Source organism: Schistocerca nitens, chromosome 5 (genome assembly GCF_023898315.1).
Source record: "Schistocerca nitens isolate TAMUIC-IGC-003100 chromosome 5, iqSchNite1.1, whole genome shotgun sequence".
NCBI classification, from domain to species: domain Eukaryota; kingdom Metazoa; phylum Arthropoda; class Insecta; order Orthoptera; family Acrididae; genus Schistocerca; species Schistocerca nitens.
In genome coordinates this window covers 828,107,470-828,125,272 of record NC_064618.1, presented here as the reverse complement: position 1 = coordinate 828,125,272, position 17,803 = coordinate 828,107,470, and the positions used below count along the sequence as shown (strand labels likewise).

General features: G+C 37.5%; 1 protein-coding gene across 1 annotated transcript in view; it reads right to left on the bottom strand.

Annotated features, from left to right (window-relative positions):
* The window catches only part of LOC126259335 (ras-specific guanine nucleotide-releasing factor RalGPS2), a 405,447-nt gene extending 394,574 nt beyond the window's left edge, over nucleotides 1-10,873 (bottom strand). The window contains exon 1 of the mRNA XM_049956041.1: nucleotides 10,805-10,873. The gene's annotated coding sequence lies outside the window, so the exon portion shown is untranslated. The remainder of the gene's footprint in view (nucleotides 1-10,804) is intronic.
* Nucleotides 10,874-17,803: the final 6,930 nt, after the last annotated feature.

Genomic DNA, 17,803 nt, shown 5'->3' with positions numbered 1-17,803 from the left:
TTTACTCGTATCTTGGGATTCCGTCACACCACAAGCCACAGGTTTGACAATATGATGAAAAATCCAAATTGTCAGATGATCAAACAAAGACAGAAATTTGTAAAAACTGTACTCATAGAAATTTATAATCATTCTTACATTATAGAATGTACAAATTTGCTCCTGTTGTTGAAACAATACTCAACTAAGGACCATAAAGCACTATCGGCTTAATTACCATTTGGACAAAGCCATAAACAATTATCTTTCTATTATCCTGTTCAAATATGGAAATGGAGAATACCTTTAGATATATGAAAAGAGGTCTACATAAAAGCAGTACTGAGTAGTTTATACTGAATGCGAAGCAGTATCCTTCACAACATTACGTCTTTCCTCCACATCTCCAACATGAAGGAGGCTCTTGTGTCAGAATCTTGCACCTTTGTAATATTCAAGGTACAGTTTTCCAACAACTTTTATTATGAACTCATCAAAAATTGGATTTGGGGAAAAGGAGGAGGGGGCGGGGCGGGGGAGGTGCAAGCCAGAGCATTTCTGTCTCAGTCCTGCAAATGGCTGACACTCCTGTGAGGCTCTGGATAACTGCTGTAGTAAATGCGATGAAGTGGACATACTGAACAATCAGTATATCTGTGGTGGACAGAAAAAGTACTCCAGCAGATGTCCTCTGTCACCTATCATATTTTGTGTAGGAATGAATCACCTAAAATGAATGACATGCTGCACTAAGTACATCATTTGGACAGCCGACAACTGGAAAAGATCTTTTGGGGTAACAGATAAAATTTCTTTATACCTTTTCATCTGTGTGTATCGATGTTAATACATGAATACAATACTGGTTTTTCGATTTCTCCCTGTGATCTGGACCCTACAACACACTGTCCCCACAAACTCCAATGCACTGTTACGAAAAGAAAACACATGATCATGGATTTCCTGGATATGCATGATTCAGAGAAAGTGGACCATAATTTTGAGTGGTTTACAAATCTATAGACATCAGTTCTACTATTGGTTGCGGGACTACAGTACTTTGAACAGAGAAATGCTCAGTTATATGACCTCCACCTTCTTATTGACACTAATGATCACTCTGCACGCAGGCTACATATTTCACACAACATGCAATTATCACTGCATGTTACCAGCTAACATCAGCTCATCAATCCAGCAAGCCATGTTTCCAGTTTTCTCTGTCTCGTCAAACTCCTAGATAAATTAGGTTATGCACATTACTGTGTCCTGATTCAGTAGTTTTGAAATGAGGAATAATTTTGTCTGCAATAATATGATTGCTGGCTAGTGTAGACAATACTGCTGTTTATAATCAAGAGGCAATTATTATAACAATGAATATTTTGTATACGACGATCTCTGAAGACAGAAGGTTCTAGCCCACATCATCAGACAAAAAGAGTTGTAGAACTTTACAACCACTAAATTTCTTATGAATGGTACTCTCCAAAGAGTCTGGCATGTAGGCCTACTAATCAAAATATTATAGAGCCACCTCCTTAAGTTCACTATCCCAACACACAACAGAACTAAAAAGCTGAATACAGGATATCCCAGAGTAAATGATCAGTATTCAGGGATAAGACACAAAAGATCACTCCACACAAAACAGTCCAGCAAATAAGAGCTCTAAAACACATACCTTAAGAGCAACAAGAACTCGCTCAGTAGAAGATATGTATTTCACAGTAACAAAGACAAAGAAATGCTCAAAGCTTCTAGGGTAAGCATTATAAAGTCCATGTTTACTAGATTTTTTTGCATCAAATGACTTTTCCTGTCAAATCCCTGAATATTTATCACTACTCCTGGGTCACCCTGTGGATCCATAACTTATGATACCTATTGCTGACTCGTGTGAATCCTTAATTATGTAGCTATGACAGGAAGCATGTACCACACTTTAAGAATGTATGAAAATAAATAGCTGCAACAGATGTAAGAAATATGGTGACAAATACAACAATAATTTTAGCAGAATAAAATATTACTTTCAAGAACACTTTTTACTGAAGGGTGGATCAAGCAGAAAAATAAACTTAGGAGCATACAGGGTGGCCAACGTCTGGGAATATTCAGAGTTTTATGCCAAATTCTGTCTCAAACTACATTTTTCATTGCGTTCTTGATGTACTCTCCAAATATAATGGCACCAGTGCCTATATGCCAAACCAGCCTGTCCTTCAGGAAAGAAGTAGTTCATTCCACTAAATGCCACTGGCAAGGAACTTCAGCCCCCGGCTACATAAACTGACATACCCACACTATGTTCACCAATAGGGTACATGCCAAGCAAGTCACGTGTGTTGTCACTGGAAGGTCCTGGCAGGCAGAATGCATTTGCACCGCTCTTGTGTTAGAGACTTCAGACAGAACAGACTCAAGTGCTAGTAGTCATACATAGTGGATGGCCTTGTGTCCTCTGCTTCTACTCTCTCGTACATCAGACTTCCGACTTTAAGCAGATGGCTGCTGCCATCTGCCTCTGGCCTTACTCACCAAGAGCAGCCACCAGCCACACAAAGGAACTGCATAAAGGAACTGCCACCTTTCTCATTCCCTAAATATTCCTTTATTATTTCTGATCAAACTCTTAGACTGGCATTCAACTGTTACCTCCGGCCTTAGGGTGAGCTCTCTCCATATTCCATATACCACTCTCTCTTGCCCCCACTTTATGACTCATCCACCCCACTCTGCATCCTGTACGAAACACTGTTTAACATTTTTTGGATTAGATTGGATTCAGTTTACGTTCCATAGCCCCAACATGAGACCATTCTCATGTGTGTGGAACACATCAGGAGGCTGTCAAAATATGTGAATAAATTACAGTAAACTGGAACTGCTAATATTTACTGATTTAATACACTACCAGAATGAAACATTGTTATGTACTTTTAATAAATGTATCATACATATAATACCTAATCTTGACTGTTGTGACCAAGTGCTGTCAAAACTGAAATCTAACACACATTTTTAGTTAAGCTGGTCTAACAGTTCCTGTTAAGATATTCATCTATAGAATAGAAAGAGTTGACTATTAAAAAGTCTTTCAAAACACTGTTTAAACTGTACTTTATCTGAAACCAAGCTTTTAATGGTTGCTGTCAATTTATTGAAAATTGTGTTCCTGAATATTGGACCCCTTTTTGGACCAAAGTAAATGATTTTAGGTCTTAACATATCTGACCAGATAAGCACAAACAAGCAATATTTACAGTTTTCAATTAAGCCTAGAAATATATGGGTAAAGATAATTTTACTGTGGTAGGATTATTCAGTTTTAAATTAAATCATTATACAACTCAAAATTAAGAGGAGCATGCCAATCTTGTGTGCTTGTGCTACCTTAAGGATATACCACACACAGACAAATTTTATCAATTAAAGTGATAAAACTTTTCTTTTAATTTCACTAGAGCTAAAAAAGAAAGTGCAAATCTTTCCACACCAGACACTCCTGGATACTAAAATGTTTTGAAACATGAGGGCAATTCTGTGTGTTGCAGGCACAGGATTTGATATAGTGCATAAAACTTGGATGGCGCAAAATGAAAATGAAGGAAGGAACAGTAGGATAAAATGTCCCATTAATGAAGTCTTTATGCACTTAGACCAAGGGAAGGGTGGAAAGCAAAATCAGGAGTATCCATTTAAAAGAAACCATCCCAATATTTTCTTTGGTACAAGAACAGAAATCATAAATTTGCACTGCTGATCTGGAATTTGAACCTCACTCCTCTCAACTGTAAGTACAGTGTTTTAACCACCCACAGATTAAGAGGAGTGACATTAGAAGTTTAAGTTGGGCCGAGGTCTTTAGAGACAGAACATTAGCTCAATCGAAAAATGTATGAATCTCACCACAAAAATACAGCTATTAGTTATGTTCACTTCAGATAATTCATTGCACAGTTACAAAGTGGAGCATCCAACGGAAGACACAGGTAAGCTAACTGGACTTTTGCCTAAGGAAGGATACCACCCTCAACTGGTCCACAAATTGTACTTTTGAAACGAATAACTGCTTATTAAACTTTAGTGCTAACTATTTATTAATAGCTGTAAAACCATGTGAAAAAAAGGAAGCTATCTCTCATTTTAAAGATTATATATAAAAAGATTATTCTGTGTTACTATCTGCAAGCTATTCAGTATTTTATCTCTGGTTAATATTGTCAGCAATTTTCACCTATTGTTGAAAGTGACCCACACAGTCTTTTGTTGTTAGGCAGCTGTAGTAAAATTATGTGATTAACTCCGAAATGTGTTTTGAATCTAGCTTAAAGGTACTTTTGTACAAACCTCACAAGAGTCTGTAAGTTTATATGCCTACAACCAGTTAATGTTTGCATACTATTAACATAATGAAATATTTTTTTACAAGAAGTGAAAGAATAGAGAAGTAATATTGTGTAGTATTGAATATAGAAAGCTGGGGCATTCAACTTCAAAAATATTTTTTTAAATTAGTTTGTTCACTTGAGAAATATAAAATGCCTAAAATTTCAGCTTTGTGCTGTAATCCATTTAATGAAGAGCCACAATAACCACAAGAAACACTTACGGCTTGTTTCACAATGGATGATAGCAAGAAAACCTTTCTTAACTTTAAATCAAAAAAGTGTGTGACAACTGCCATAAAAAATTGCGCGAGTAAAAATTTGTGATACGTCTAGCACAGAAAATGACGACGATGATCTACTGTATTCTGTGGTGAAACAAGAAAGTGACAGGGTTTTATGTGATAGTGACGTACAAGACATTGCAGCAAATGGGGCCTTAGAAAGGTTGAATGGTTCTTTGCAGTCTGTTGGTGAATCGCCCATTAAGAAGAAACGACTGTGTTAAGCAAAATATCCTAAGTAAAAACTAATTAAATTAACTTCAGCAATTCAAACAAAGGTATTATTGCTTCCTTCCGAAAAAGAAGAAGAGGTACATGATCATGCAGAATCTGAGATGATCAGTCAGCTAAAAGATAAATTTCGTACATGTACATCTCAAAGTAAACAGATGGAAATTTTTACCATTTTATCTAAATGCTGGAGTGTTATTCAAGACGAATTTAACGTAACAACTTACATGGCTCGAAGAGTAAAAGATTGGGTGAAGACCAAGGGAATTTTGTCTTCACCAAACCCAAAACCTGGCAAGACTCTTGATCAAACAACTGCTGATTTTGTTAGAAACTTTTATTGTTCTGATGAGATAAGCATGGCAATGCCTGGGAAAAAGATTTTGTGCTTGTGAGAGATAACTGAGAATAACTGCAAGTACAAAAACAGCTAGTTTTAAGTAATTTGAATGAAATTTACGCGAACTTTAAAGACAACCATCCAGAGTTCCATATTGGATTTTCGAAGTTTACAGACCTACGTCCCAAAAATTGTGTTTTAGCTGGAAGTAGTGGTACACAGTTTCTGTGTGTGTGTACTATCGATCAAAACTTCAAACTCATGCTGACTGGATCTAACATTCCTCAGCTGACCAAGGATGAAGATAATCCAATAAAAACTCACAAAGACTGCATTGCAAAAGTTGTATGTAGTCAGTCATTACCTGCTTGTCATTTTGGTGAATGCAAATTCTGCCCTGGCCCAGAAACATTTAAGACATATTTGCAAGATTTGTTGAATACTAATGATATTGATAATATAACTTATCAGCAATGGGTTTCTGTTGATCACATATCTCTAGAAACAATCATAAAATCATCTGACAACTTTATTGTTTATTGTTTTTTTTTTTTGGTAAATTAAAATCGCTTACACGACATTCATTTGTTGCTAGTCAACAATCAACCTTCCAAAAGAGATTGAGAAATGAACTTACAGAAGGCGAGGTCTTAGTGATCTGTGACTTTTCTGAGAATTACTCCTTTGTCATCCAGGACGAAGTTCAAGGCTATCACTGGACAAACATGCAAGCAACGATTCATCCCATTGTTGCTTGTAACAGGATGGGAACAAAATCGAGCACACAAGTCTTGTAATCATATCAGAATGCCTAACACATGACACTGTTGCTGTGCATTTGTTCCAATCATACTTGGACTTCCTGACTTAAATTCAGTAGAAAACCAAGAAAAATATATTGTTTCTCTGATGGAGCAGCAGCTCATTATGTGCCATCATGAAGACTATTTCCAAACTGAAGCTGAATGGCATTTTTCAGCCACCTCGCATGGGAAGGGAGTTAGTGATAGTGGAACTGTTAAATGACTTGCAGCTCGAGCAAGTCTGCAACAGCCATACAGTGATCAAATAATGACACCAAAAGAACTTTATATGTTTGCCAAGGATAACATAGAAGGAATGAACTTCAGGTATACTACTAAAGAAGATCACAAAAATGACGAAATGAAATTTATGAAGAGATCTGAGAAATGCTGCAAAATTGTAGGGACAAAAAAACTTCACACTTTTATTCCTTTTAGCAAGGACAAAATAATAAACGTGTGTTCAAACTCTGATGATAGTAAAATTGAACTGGTGACAGCTTCTGACAGTGATAAAATACCTTTCAAAGACATAAAAGGATATGTTGTTTGTGATTATAATGGACACTGATGGTTAACCTATGTACTTGAAAAAAATCAGGACAAGGATGAAATCAAAGTTAGTTTCTTACATCCACATGGACCGTAACCATCTTTTACATTTCCGAGTCATCCAGACATTCTTTCCATAAGCAGTAGGGAAGTAGTGGCAATTGTGAACCCTCAAACTGCTACGAAGCTAACATATAAGTTATCCAGTGCAGAAATTTTGATGTGTAACAGATTGATTAGTTCAAAGTATGAAGAAGCGCACTAATAGGATGCCTATTTGTAAATAATAGTACTCACAAACTGAATTTAGGTCTGATCTCAGGTATTCATCTTTCTGTATTTTTTTTTTTTAAGTTTTCATTTTGTATTTATTAATTACAGAAGCATAAAACATATGTTCTTTTATCAATTATAAGTTATTTTTAATTTGCACATTTTAAAACAACATACAGCTGGTGGGAAGTAGGCCTAATATCTAAAATACATTAGTTTTTACGAATTTTTAAAGTACCACCCTTACCGTAAAATTGCTTATGACAGTGATCACATGCTCATCCCAAGTTGAAAGTTTCAGAATATGTAGATGTAAAGTGTATCTTTCACATACATTTTTTTGAGAATTTTAAAAATACAGTTTTTATAAATTCGGTAAATTCAACAATGTTGTTTTTTTAACAATTTGTGTATATATATTAAACTAATGATGTTTGGTATCATTAAAAGCTCTTTAAAAGAACTTTCCAATGAAGTAAATTTTATTGTTCTAGCTTAATTAGAACATAAGTTGTAAAGAAAACAACATTGTTCCATGAGTAAAAAATTTGCCATCTTTTCAATTTTTGAAGGTCCCTTACTTGGTAACTTTTTGTCAGACAAATGTAAAAAAAATTTTGTCATGATTTATGAGTAATATACGCATACTTAGTTTCAAAAAAATCTGAGAGGGTCAGGTTGTAGCACTTGTTGATTTCACATGGAATTGCCCGTTGCTGTTGTGGTCTTCAGTCCTGAGACTAGTTTGATGCAGCTCTCCATGCTACTCTATCCTGTGCAAACCTCTTCATCTGCCAGTACCTACTGCAGCCTACATCTTTCTGAATCTACTTAGTGTATTCATCTCTTGGTCTCCCTCTACGATTTTTACCCTCCACGCTGCCCTCCAATACTAAATTGGTGATCCCTTGATGCCTCAGAACATGTCCTACCAACCGATCCCTTCTTCTAGTCAAGTTGTGGCACAAACTCCTCTTCTCCCTAATTCTATTCAATACCTCCTCATTAGTTATGCGATCTACCCATCTAATCTTCTGCATTCTTCTGTAGCACCACATTTCAAAGGCTTCTATTCTCTTCTTGTCCAAACTATTTACCGTCCATGTTTCACTTCCATACATGGCTACACTCCATACAAATACTTTCAGAAATGACTTCCTCTCTCTTACATCTATACTCGATGTTCACAAATTCCACTTCTTCAGAAACGCTTTCCTTGCGATTGCCAGTCTACATTTTATATCCTCTCTACTGCGACCATCATCAGTTATTTTGCTCCCAAAATAACAAAACTCCTTGACTACTTTAAGTGTCATTTCCTAATCTAATTCCCTCAGCATCACCCGACTTAATTTGACTACATTCCAATCCTCATTTTGCTTTTGTTGATGTTCATCTTATACCCTTCTTTCAAGACACTGTCCATTCTGTTCAACTGCTCTTCCAAGTTCTTTGCTGTCTCTGACAGAATTACAATGTCATTGGCGAACCTCAAAGTTTTTATTTCTTCTCCATCGATTTTAATACCTACTCCAAACTTTTCTACAGATTGAATAGCATTGGGGAGAGGCTACAACCCTATTTCACTCCCTTCGCAACCACTGCTTTCCTTTCATGTCCCTCGACTATTATAACTGCCATCTGCTTTCTGTACAAATTGTAAATAGCCTTTCGCTCCCTGTATTTTACCCTTGCCACCTTCAGAATTTGAAAGAGAGTATTCCAGTTAACGTTGTCAAAAGCTTTCTCTATGTCTACAAATGCTAGAAACGTAGGTTTGCCTTTTCTTAATCTTTCTTCTAAGATAAGTCGTAAGGTCAGTATTGCCTCACATGTTCCAACATTTCTACGGAATCCAAACTGATCTTCCCAGAGGTCGGCTTCTACCAGTTTTACCATTCGTCTGTAAAGAATTCGTGTTAGTATTTTGCAGCTGTGACTTATTAAACTGATAGTTCGGTAATTTTCACATCTGTCAACACCTGCTTTCTTTGGGATTGGAATTATTATATTCTTCTTGAAGTCTGAGGGAATTTCGCCTGTCTCATACATCTTACTCACCAGATGGCAGAGTTTTGTCAGGACTGGCTCTCCGAAGGCTGTCAGTAGTTCTAATGGAATGTTGTCTACTCCCGGGGCCCTGTTTCGACTTAGGTCTTTCAGTGCTCTGTCAAACTGTTCTATTAATAATAAATGGTGATCTAATAATGCTGGCTTATTTTAAAGGAACATACATTAGAACTCAGTGGCAAAAAATGGAAAACTGAGCCCACTATATGTAATTTTAATCAAGTGCCTTAAAATGCCAATCATGGCTCATTCAATTGTTACATGCTGTAGCTTTATTTGTAGGAGAAATCTCAGATATTTATCTTGAGAAAATTTACTTGCTTTGTCATGTGAGTTTCCCTCTGGAAGAATACAGATGATTGGGCACCTACTATTAGCAGCTACGTCACATTTAATAGTGAGCCTGCCCCACTGAATTTATGAGAGAGTAACTGTTTCTCAGTAAATTAGCTTGAGGCAAAACAATTGAACTTCACAGTTAGTAATAGAAACAGGACTTACTGTCACTCGCTGATTGGCCCCAGATTCTTGTGCTCATTAATCCCGTGTTTTGTTTCTTTTATGGATTATTGGAGCAGTAATTGAATTACTTAACGAAAAAGGTAATTATGTGTAAAGAGTCTTATTCTGTTATGAGCAACATAATAATGAACAGTATGACAAAACCTGAGGATCTGGTTACACATCTCATTAAAATTGGCAATGCCATACCAAGAGCGGAGCGAGCAATGGAATAATATGACATGCATTCCCTAGACCTCCGTGATCAAGTTGTAGGTTTTTCTAAATTTGAAATTGTATTGGTGTAGTTGACGCAATCAGTATTTAAATGTGATTTGAGACTTTCTCGGCGTATTCCATTCGTGAAATCTTCTCGGGTGATCAGCCGAGTAAAGGCGTCGTCTTCTCGCAACGTTTCGAAGGGTTTCGTACCCATCATCTTCAAGCGAAGTCACTTCGCTTGAAGATGATGGGTACGAAACCCTTCGAAACGTTGCGAGAAGACGACGCCTTTACTCGGCTGATCACCCGAGAAGATTTCACGCAATCAGTATTTGTGGGTAACAGATAAAAGCATTCCATAGGCATCATCTAACTGCAGCAGGAACGCAAGTGAATGCAAGGCCTAAATTACGTGGCACTTAAAAGACGTCTATGCTAGCAGAAATTGGCAATAAATTACGCTCACATAGCATGGAAGGCGTTGATCTGAGGTGTCTACTGAAGCCAGGAAGTGTCTCAAATGCAATAAAGAAACCTTTGAAAAATGTGGAAAATTAAGTTGTCAGCTTAACACAAACATTAAAGTATGTTGCCATAAATGATGCAGATTCACTACCCATAGAAGAAAAACAGGTAGTTAATAAAGAACAGACTTCTTGTTAATCATCCCTGTATAATATACAGGATAGAGACAAAGACTCCGCAAATGATTTACTACTTACTGTAGAATATGCAAAAGATATTTTAGAATACCTCAGGGCACCTGAGGTAAAATATCAATTGAGGGCAAACTTCCTGTGTGGCGATTCTGTGTATATTTGCGGTAATCTCTAAACAAAAAATTATATATTAGAAATAGGATGCCAGATCTTGAGGACCGTGGATTTCATTTCATCTAGCGAAAAAGCACGCAATATCTCTTAATTTAGCGTCACCTACTTCTGCACACGTCTAGGTTGTTAGACTACAAAATTAAAATTGTAGGCGGCATGAATTCGTACAAATTTTACGTATACACCTGATTCTCACAAAATAATTTTTGTAAAAGCAGCTTTTTTACGAAAATATGACAAATTCTAATAGCTATTTAAGTCTGTAAGTAAGAAGGAACTAAATATGTCATAAACTGGAACGTTATAGGCACTTAAGATCACCAACCTTTCGTATTCTCCCGGTAATATCCAAACACGCCCAGCTACAACAACATTCCACTAACTCAAATTTGACAAACCATCTGTCAGTTGTTTCGCATGTCTGTAATCGCTGATAAACACAGGTTGGTAAATAACATGAGGCAAATATTTGAATCTGAATTTTTGTTTTATCAAACTTTGAATGTTTATCAAAAACTTGACCGTGGTGTGTTTTTTAAATATCACGCAAAATTATAGCGTTAGTCGCAATAAAATCTTGCGACAGATATTTAAGCTAAGAGCATCAAACATATATCAAAATATCTGTGGATTGCGCAACGAAGCAAGCGTGTTTTCGTTGAATTTATGATCGTAGTGGTGTTTCTAGTTTGCTAGTTAATAAACATAATTTATTGATTATGGTTTTTGCTCGATAATTGTAATTTCGCACAGCACATTTGTAAGGAACTATTTGCTGAAACTGCTTCCGGTTTCTCAGATTTCAGTAAGTGACCTAGACTGAAAATTTTTGAGGTTAGGTGGTATCAAATTTTATTTTTTGTAATTACTTGATATATTTTGTATTTTTCTGTGTTTTACATTACAATGTGTGAGCTTAGGATACACCTTGAAGTAGATATACTTAGCGCTTGTTAGCCAGATGTTTCTTATTTACGGGAATAAAAAATATGCCGGCGGTAGTCAAAAATGTCACTGCAGAAAATGCAACTTGTTGCAATTTTTACCGCATTGATTTGTTTTGAGAACAATACCTGATTTCACACACCCCTCATCTACAGTTTGAGAATAGGATGAGATCATTTCCAATCATTCTTGTTTTCTATTTGTTGGGTGACAGAACATCGTACTGTGTCTTAAATTTGATTTTAAAGATTTTGGAAGAATTATATCTCATTGTGTGCCCGTTTAATGAGGAACATTGTTGTAATAATTGACGACGTACAGGAAAATATGTCGTTTTGCGATTTATCGGTGTATTGATGTTAAGCAGTTTGCCTTAACAATAGGTGATGTAGCAGGGATACTGAGGATATAGTTTATAAATAAGAAAAAACTACGTCCAGGTTCATAGTGAAATGAATTTTTGCAAGATTAACAGATTATGCTCGAAATTTTCTCCAATCTAGAATGCTGCAATACACAAATAACGTTTTCATATATTTTTTTAATGTTCTTCTCTCTACGTGACTTATATTTATTTTCTGCTTATATTTATTTACATATAGACGTACATCAAAATATTATAATTCTTAAATCTCTTTGTGTTGTAGAATCTGTCAAGCAGAAATGAGAGATGTTTGCATTTTAAATTTAATTTTGCCTGCTAACCACATTTAATTTACTGTAGACATATTCAAAGATTTGTTGCTGTAGTGATTTACACTTTCCTGTGCCAGAGTAAGATTTTTTCCTGCATAGGGAAGTCAGTTTTGTTACTGCTGTATTTGTGTTTAAATTGAGTGTACTTATCAGTGACAAACTTCACATGTATTATGAGTCTGTTGTCAGTGAGCTACAAAGCTCAAATAATTGCCAAATTTTGATGGTGTGCACTAGATATTCTGCTTGTACTATATAGTTAGTGCAATGAATACTTTATGTATAATACAAAACACTGTATTAGAATGCAGAATATTAACAGATGGTTGTTGGTTTGGCTCTCAGTCCGAATACTTGTTTGATGCATTTCTTCACTCCACATTAGTCTTATTGTGTGCAAGCCCCTTCATCTCTGCATAATGGCTGGAACCTGCAACTACTTGAACCTGCAACTACTTGAACCTGCTCACTCTACTCGCCAGTATTGACATACCCAAAGTAAACTCACTTTGTGTCCTATTCATTGCTAAAATCAGGGGTCATAGGAGAACCAATGTCATAGGTTTTAACTGTGAAAAGCAGTCCATTGCTTTGTCATTTCTGAAGTTACTCATCTTTAAGAATGTAAGTCTTCATTGGTCAAAAATGTGCTGTAAGGATAACACATGGTGCCCACACATGATCATTTTGTAGACATCTGTTTAAGGAGTTGGACATCCTGACTTCTGCAATTCAAAAAGAACAGTAATGTACATAATAATGATACCACAAGGAAAAATGGTACTCGTTACTCCACATTAAAGTTGTCTTTAGTACAAGAAGGGGGTGCACAAAAAGGAGTATACAATGCTGCAACTAAAATTTTTTCATAACTTGCTCAGTGATATAAATGTCTGACAGACAGCAATGCAAAATTTAAAAGCAAACGGAAAAGTGTGCTATTGCGTAAAATATGAAAGGTAGTTGGTAGGAATTACTAGCTCACATCTCTGTATTTAATAACAATAATAATAACAAAAAATGTATAAACATTCAGCATATATAGTCATATTTACAAATTAATTTGTAATGCAGTTATAAAATGGCTCATTCTATATCATTACAATTTAACATGCAAGTGATGCATGGAACATGTAGAGACGAATAAATAACCAATATCGTACATTATACATTTTCAGACGTCTTGGACTTTCGCTATAATTACTTTTTTCTTTGGTTCTGTATTTTATTATTAGTGCTATTGTTATTATTACTATTATTATTATCATCATTATCACTACACATTTATGCCCCTACAACAGTATTTGACCTTGAGTGTTACATGATTATTCAATTTTTTTCTTGTTTACTTCTTCATTTTGTCAGCCCAAAATCTGTTCATTCTTTGACTGTGTTTTTATTTCCTTTTTTACATCCATATTGTTCTTCCTTTCTTTTACTTCAAGTATTGTGTTCATAATTTTGTTTCAGAACTTGTCTCTTTCATTTACTATCATTTCCATATTGATTCCTGAATATTTTATGTGTTCTTCTATTTCTTGCAATAAATTTCTTTTATTGAACTGTTTGCTACAGCAGAAACCCTCATAGTGAATGTGCTGCTGTTCATTCTATATAGTTTTGCGTAGAATATCAGTCAGCATTTTCTTATCATGTCTGTGTGTTTGTGTAATTCTTTAGTTGGTCCTTCATCCATATACCACCCTTGTTTATTGCTCCTTAAATTTTTCTGAGGGTTTACATTCACTTTTTTTTCCCCCCCTGTCTCTGTGAAACCTGATGCTTCAGTTGTGGTCATTTCTGATGCATAGAGTGCTTCTGGTAGTACATCTGTATTGTAGTGCCCAATTTTGGTCTATTTTGATATGTTTCTTTTATTGTAGTAAGTCCATGTGTGTTTGTATGCTTCCTAAAGTTTTTCTGTTCTTATTGCCTTGTTTGAACTACCTATTTGCATATATTCTCTTCGATTCTTGAATTTTTCTACTCTATCAACCTTTCTGTATTTTGTGTGCGTGGATTGAGCATTGTTCTTTCTACATCAGAGACTTCATGTAAGCATTTCTGTGCTTCTTGTCTCTTGTTGCTAAGCATGGCCAGGGCATCTGCAAATGCCAGGTATTTTATGATTATCTTGGTTGTACGTGTTCTTCCTAACTGAATCCCCTTTGCTGTTTCTTCCCATTGGTTGATAATTTTGTCCAAGACTGTTGAATAAAAGTGGTGAGACACCATATCATTGTCTTTCTCTGTGTGTATCTCAAATGGTTCTGGGATTTCTCCCATAAATTTAATTTTGGATGTGGTGTCAGTTGCATGACCACCCCAGTTTTTGTGCCTATTCCACATTCTTCTGGCGTGTCAAGGAGAGTCTGCCTGTCTATGGAGTCGTAGGACTTCTTAAAGCCATGAAATGGTGACGGCATAACTTGTCTGGCTGACCTTCAGGAGTGTTCACAGGTGCCAAATCTGTTGAATAAATGATCTTCCTTTTCTGAAGCTTACTTGGTTTTTACCCATCTGTGTATAAGCTTGTAATTCTAGCCTGTTGGGTAATGCGTTGGAGAGAATATGTCCATGAGAATTTTATGAGTTTTCTTTGTGATGTTTGTATATAAGCTTGAATTTTGTGTGTATGTATGTGTTTGTTTGTGTATCTATCGACCTGCCAGCGCTTTCGTATGGTAAGTCACATCATCTTTGTTTTTAGATATATTTTTCCCACGTGGAATGTTTCCCTCTAGCTTGGTAACCAGCTACAATGGGGTGGCCAGGATGATTGGGTTTGTGAATTTTAGGTAGAAGGTAGGGGTGCGGGGTGTCAGTGGGGTCAGGAGGTTGATGGCGTCAGGTGAAAGGTTCTGTAGGGGGCCTAAGGTTCTGAGGATTCCTTGAAGCTCTACCTGGACATCAGGAATGGGATTACCTTGGCAAACTTTGTAGCTGGTTACCAAGCCCCCACAGAACGTATCTCTGCCTACGTAGATCAACACCTTCAACCCATTACATGCAGTCTCCCATCCTTCATCAAAGACACCAACCACTTTCTCGAACGCCTGGAATCCTTACCCAATCTGTTACCCCCGGAAACCATCCTTGTAACCATTGATGCCACTTCCTTATACACAAATATTCCGCACGTCCAGGGCCTTGCTGCGATGGAGCACTTCCTTTCACGCCGATCGCCTGCCACCCTACCTAAAACCTCTTTCCTCATTACCTTAGCCAGCTTCATCCTGACTCACAACTTCTTCACTTTCGAAGGCCAGACATACCAACAGTTAAAGGGAACAGCCATGGCTACCAGGATGGCCCTCTCGTACGCCAGCCTATTTATGGGTCGGTTAGAGGAAGCATTCTTGGTTACCCAGGCCTGCCAACCCAAAGTTTGGTACAGATTTATTGATGACATCTTCATGATCTGGACTCACAGTGAAGAAGAACTCCAGAATTTCCTCTCCAACCTCAACTCCTTTGGTTTCATCAGATTCACCTGGTCCTACTCCAAATCCCATGCCACTTTCCTTGATGTTGACCTCCACCTGTCCAATGACCAGCTTCACACGTCCGTCCACATCAAACCCACCAACAAGCAACAGTACCTCCATTATCACAACTGCCACCCATTCCACATCAAACAATCCCTTCCCTACAGCCTAGGTCTTCATGGCAAACAAATCTGCTCCAGTCCGGAATCCCTGAACCATTACACCAACAACCTGAAAACAGCTTTCGCATCCCGCAACTACCCTCCCGACCTGATACAGAAGCAAATTACCAGAGCCACTTCCTCATCCCCTCAAACCCAGAACCTCCTGCAGAAGAACCCCAAAAGTGCCCCACTTGTAACAGGATACTTTCTGGGACTGGATCAGACTCTGAATGTGGCTCTCCAGCAGGGATACAACTTCCTCAAATCCTGCCCTGAAATGAGATCCATCCTTCATGAAATCCTCCCCACTCCACCAAGAGTGTCTTTCCACCGTCCACCTAACCTTCGTAACCTCTTGGTTCATCCCTATGAAATCCCCAAACCACCATCCCTACCCTCTGGCTCCTACCCTTGTAACTGCCCCCAGTGTAAAACCTGTTCCATGCACCCTCCCACCACCACCTACTCCAGTCCTGTAACCCGGAAGGTTTACACGATCAAAGGCAGAGCCACGTGTGAAAGCACCCAAGTGATTTACCAGCTGACCTGCCTATGCTGTGACGCATTCTATGTGGGAATGACCAGCAACAAACTGTCCATTCGCATGAATGGACACAGGCAGACAGTGTTTGTTGGTAATGAGGATCACCCTGTGGCTAAACATGCCTTGGTGCACGGCCAGCACATCTTGGCACAGTGTTACACCATCCGGGTTATCTGGATACTTCCCACTAACACCAACCTGTCAGAACTCCGGAGATGGGAACTTGCCCTTCAGTATATCCTCTCTTCTCGTTACCCACCAGGCCTCAACCTCCGCTAATTTCAAGTTGCCGCCGCTCATACCTCACCTGTCATTCAACAACATCTTTGCCTCTGCACTTCCGCCTCGACTGACATCTCTGCCCAAACTCTTTGCCTTTACAAATGTCTGCTTGTGTCTGTGTATGTGCGGATGGATATGCGTGTGTGTGCGAGTGTATACCTTTCCTTTTTTACCCCTAAGGTAAGTCTTTCCGCTCCCGGGATTGGAATGACTCCTTACCCTCTCCCTTAAAACCCATATCCTTTCGTCTTTCCCTCTCCTTCCCTCTTTCCTGACAAAGCAACCGTTGGTTGTGAAAGCTTGAATTTTGTGTGTATGTTTGTGTTTGTTTGTGTGTCTATCGACATGCCAGCGCTTTCGTTTGGTAAGTCACATCATCTTTATATATATGATTGTATGTGGTTTTGAATCTGGATTTGGTCTCGATTTTGTGAAGTGTAGTTTCTTTTTTAAGGTTTCTCACAGTTATAGTGTCTGTTTCTAGAGATTAGTCTGGTTGTTATTTTGAAGCATCTGTTAGGAGGCCGATAACCCTTTATATCTTCTCTGAACATTCTGTAGAAATTTCTCGGGCTAATTCTCTTGAAGTCTTTCTCAATTTCATTTAATTTACTTTAGTCATATATCCTTTTAGTTTTTTTATATATTTCGAGGATTGTTTCCAGACTTCGTGGAAATCCTGCTATGTTTCTGTTATTCTCTTACTGCTATGTTTCTGTTATTCTCTTACTGTTAAACTTCTTCCATGCGTGGATCTTCATTCAGTGGCATGGTTACAACTTGTGTTCCGCCATCTATTTCTCACACTACACCAATACCAGAACCATTAGTGACAAAACACTAACCAATCAGGGCCTTGCACAAGGAACCAGTCCAAAATTTAGTTGAAATGTATTACATGGACATACTGGACAACACAATAATGATGCAATAAACCTTTAACATCATCAGTATGGTGGACATAGAAGCCTAGAAAATTGAGCAATGGATTATGTCACCAGTAACTCAAAAACATTACTAAAAGAATGCTAGCAAACTAATGTGACCTCTGAGAGAACAGAGCTTTGGCAAAGTGCACTTACAGTGTCTGCAGCTGTTGTGTTGCATACCGATATTGGCAGCAACTTGCATGTTCAACAGTGGTAACTGAATACAATGACTTAATGAGTCGGTTGCTGGTATCAAGTCATAATCTTCATTCAATA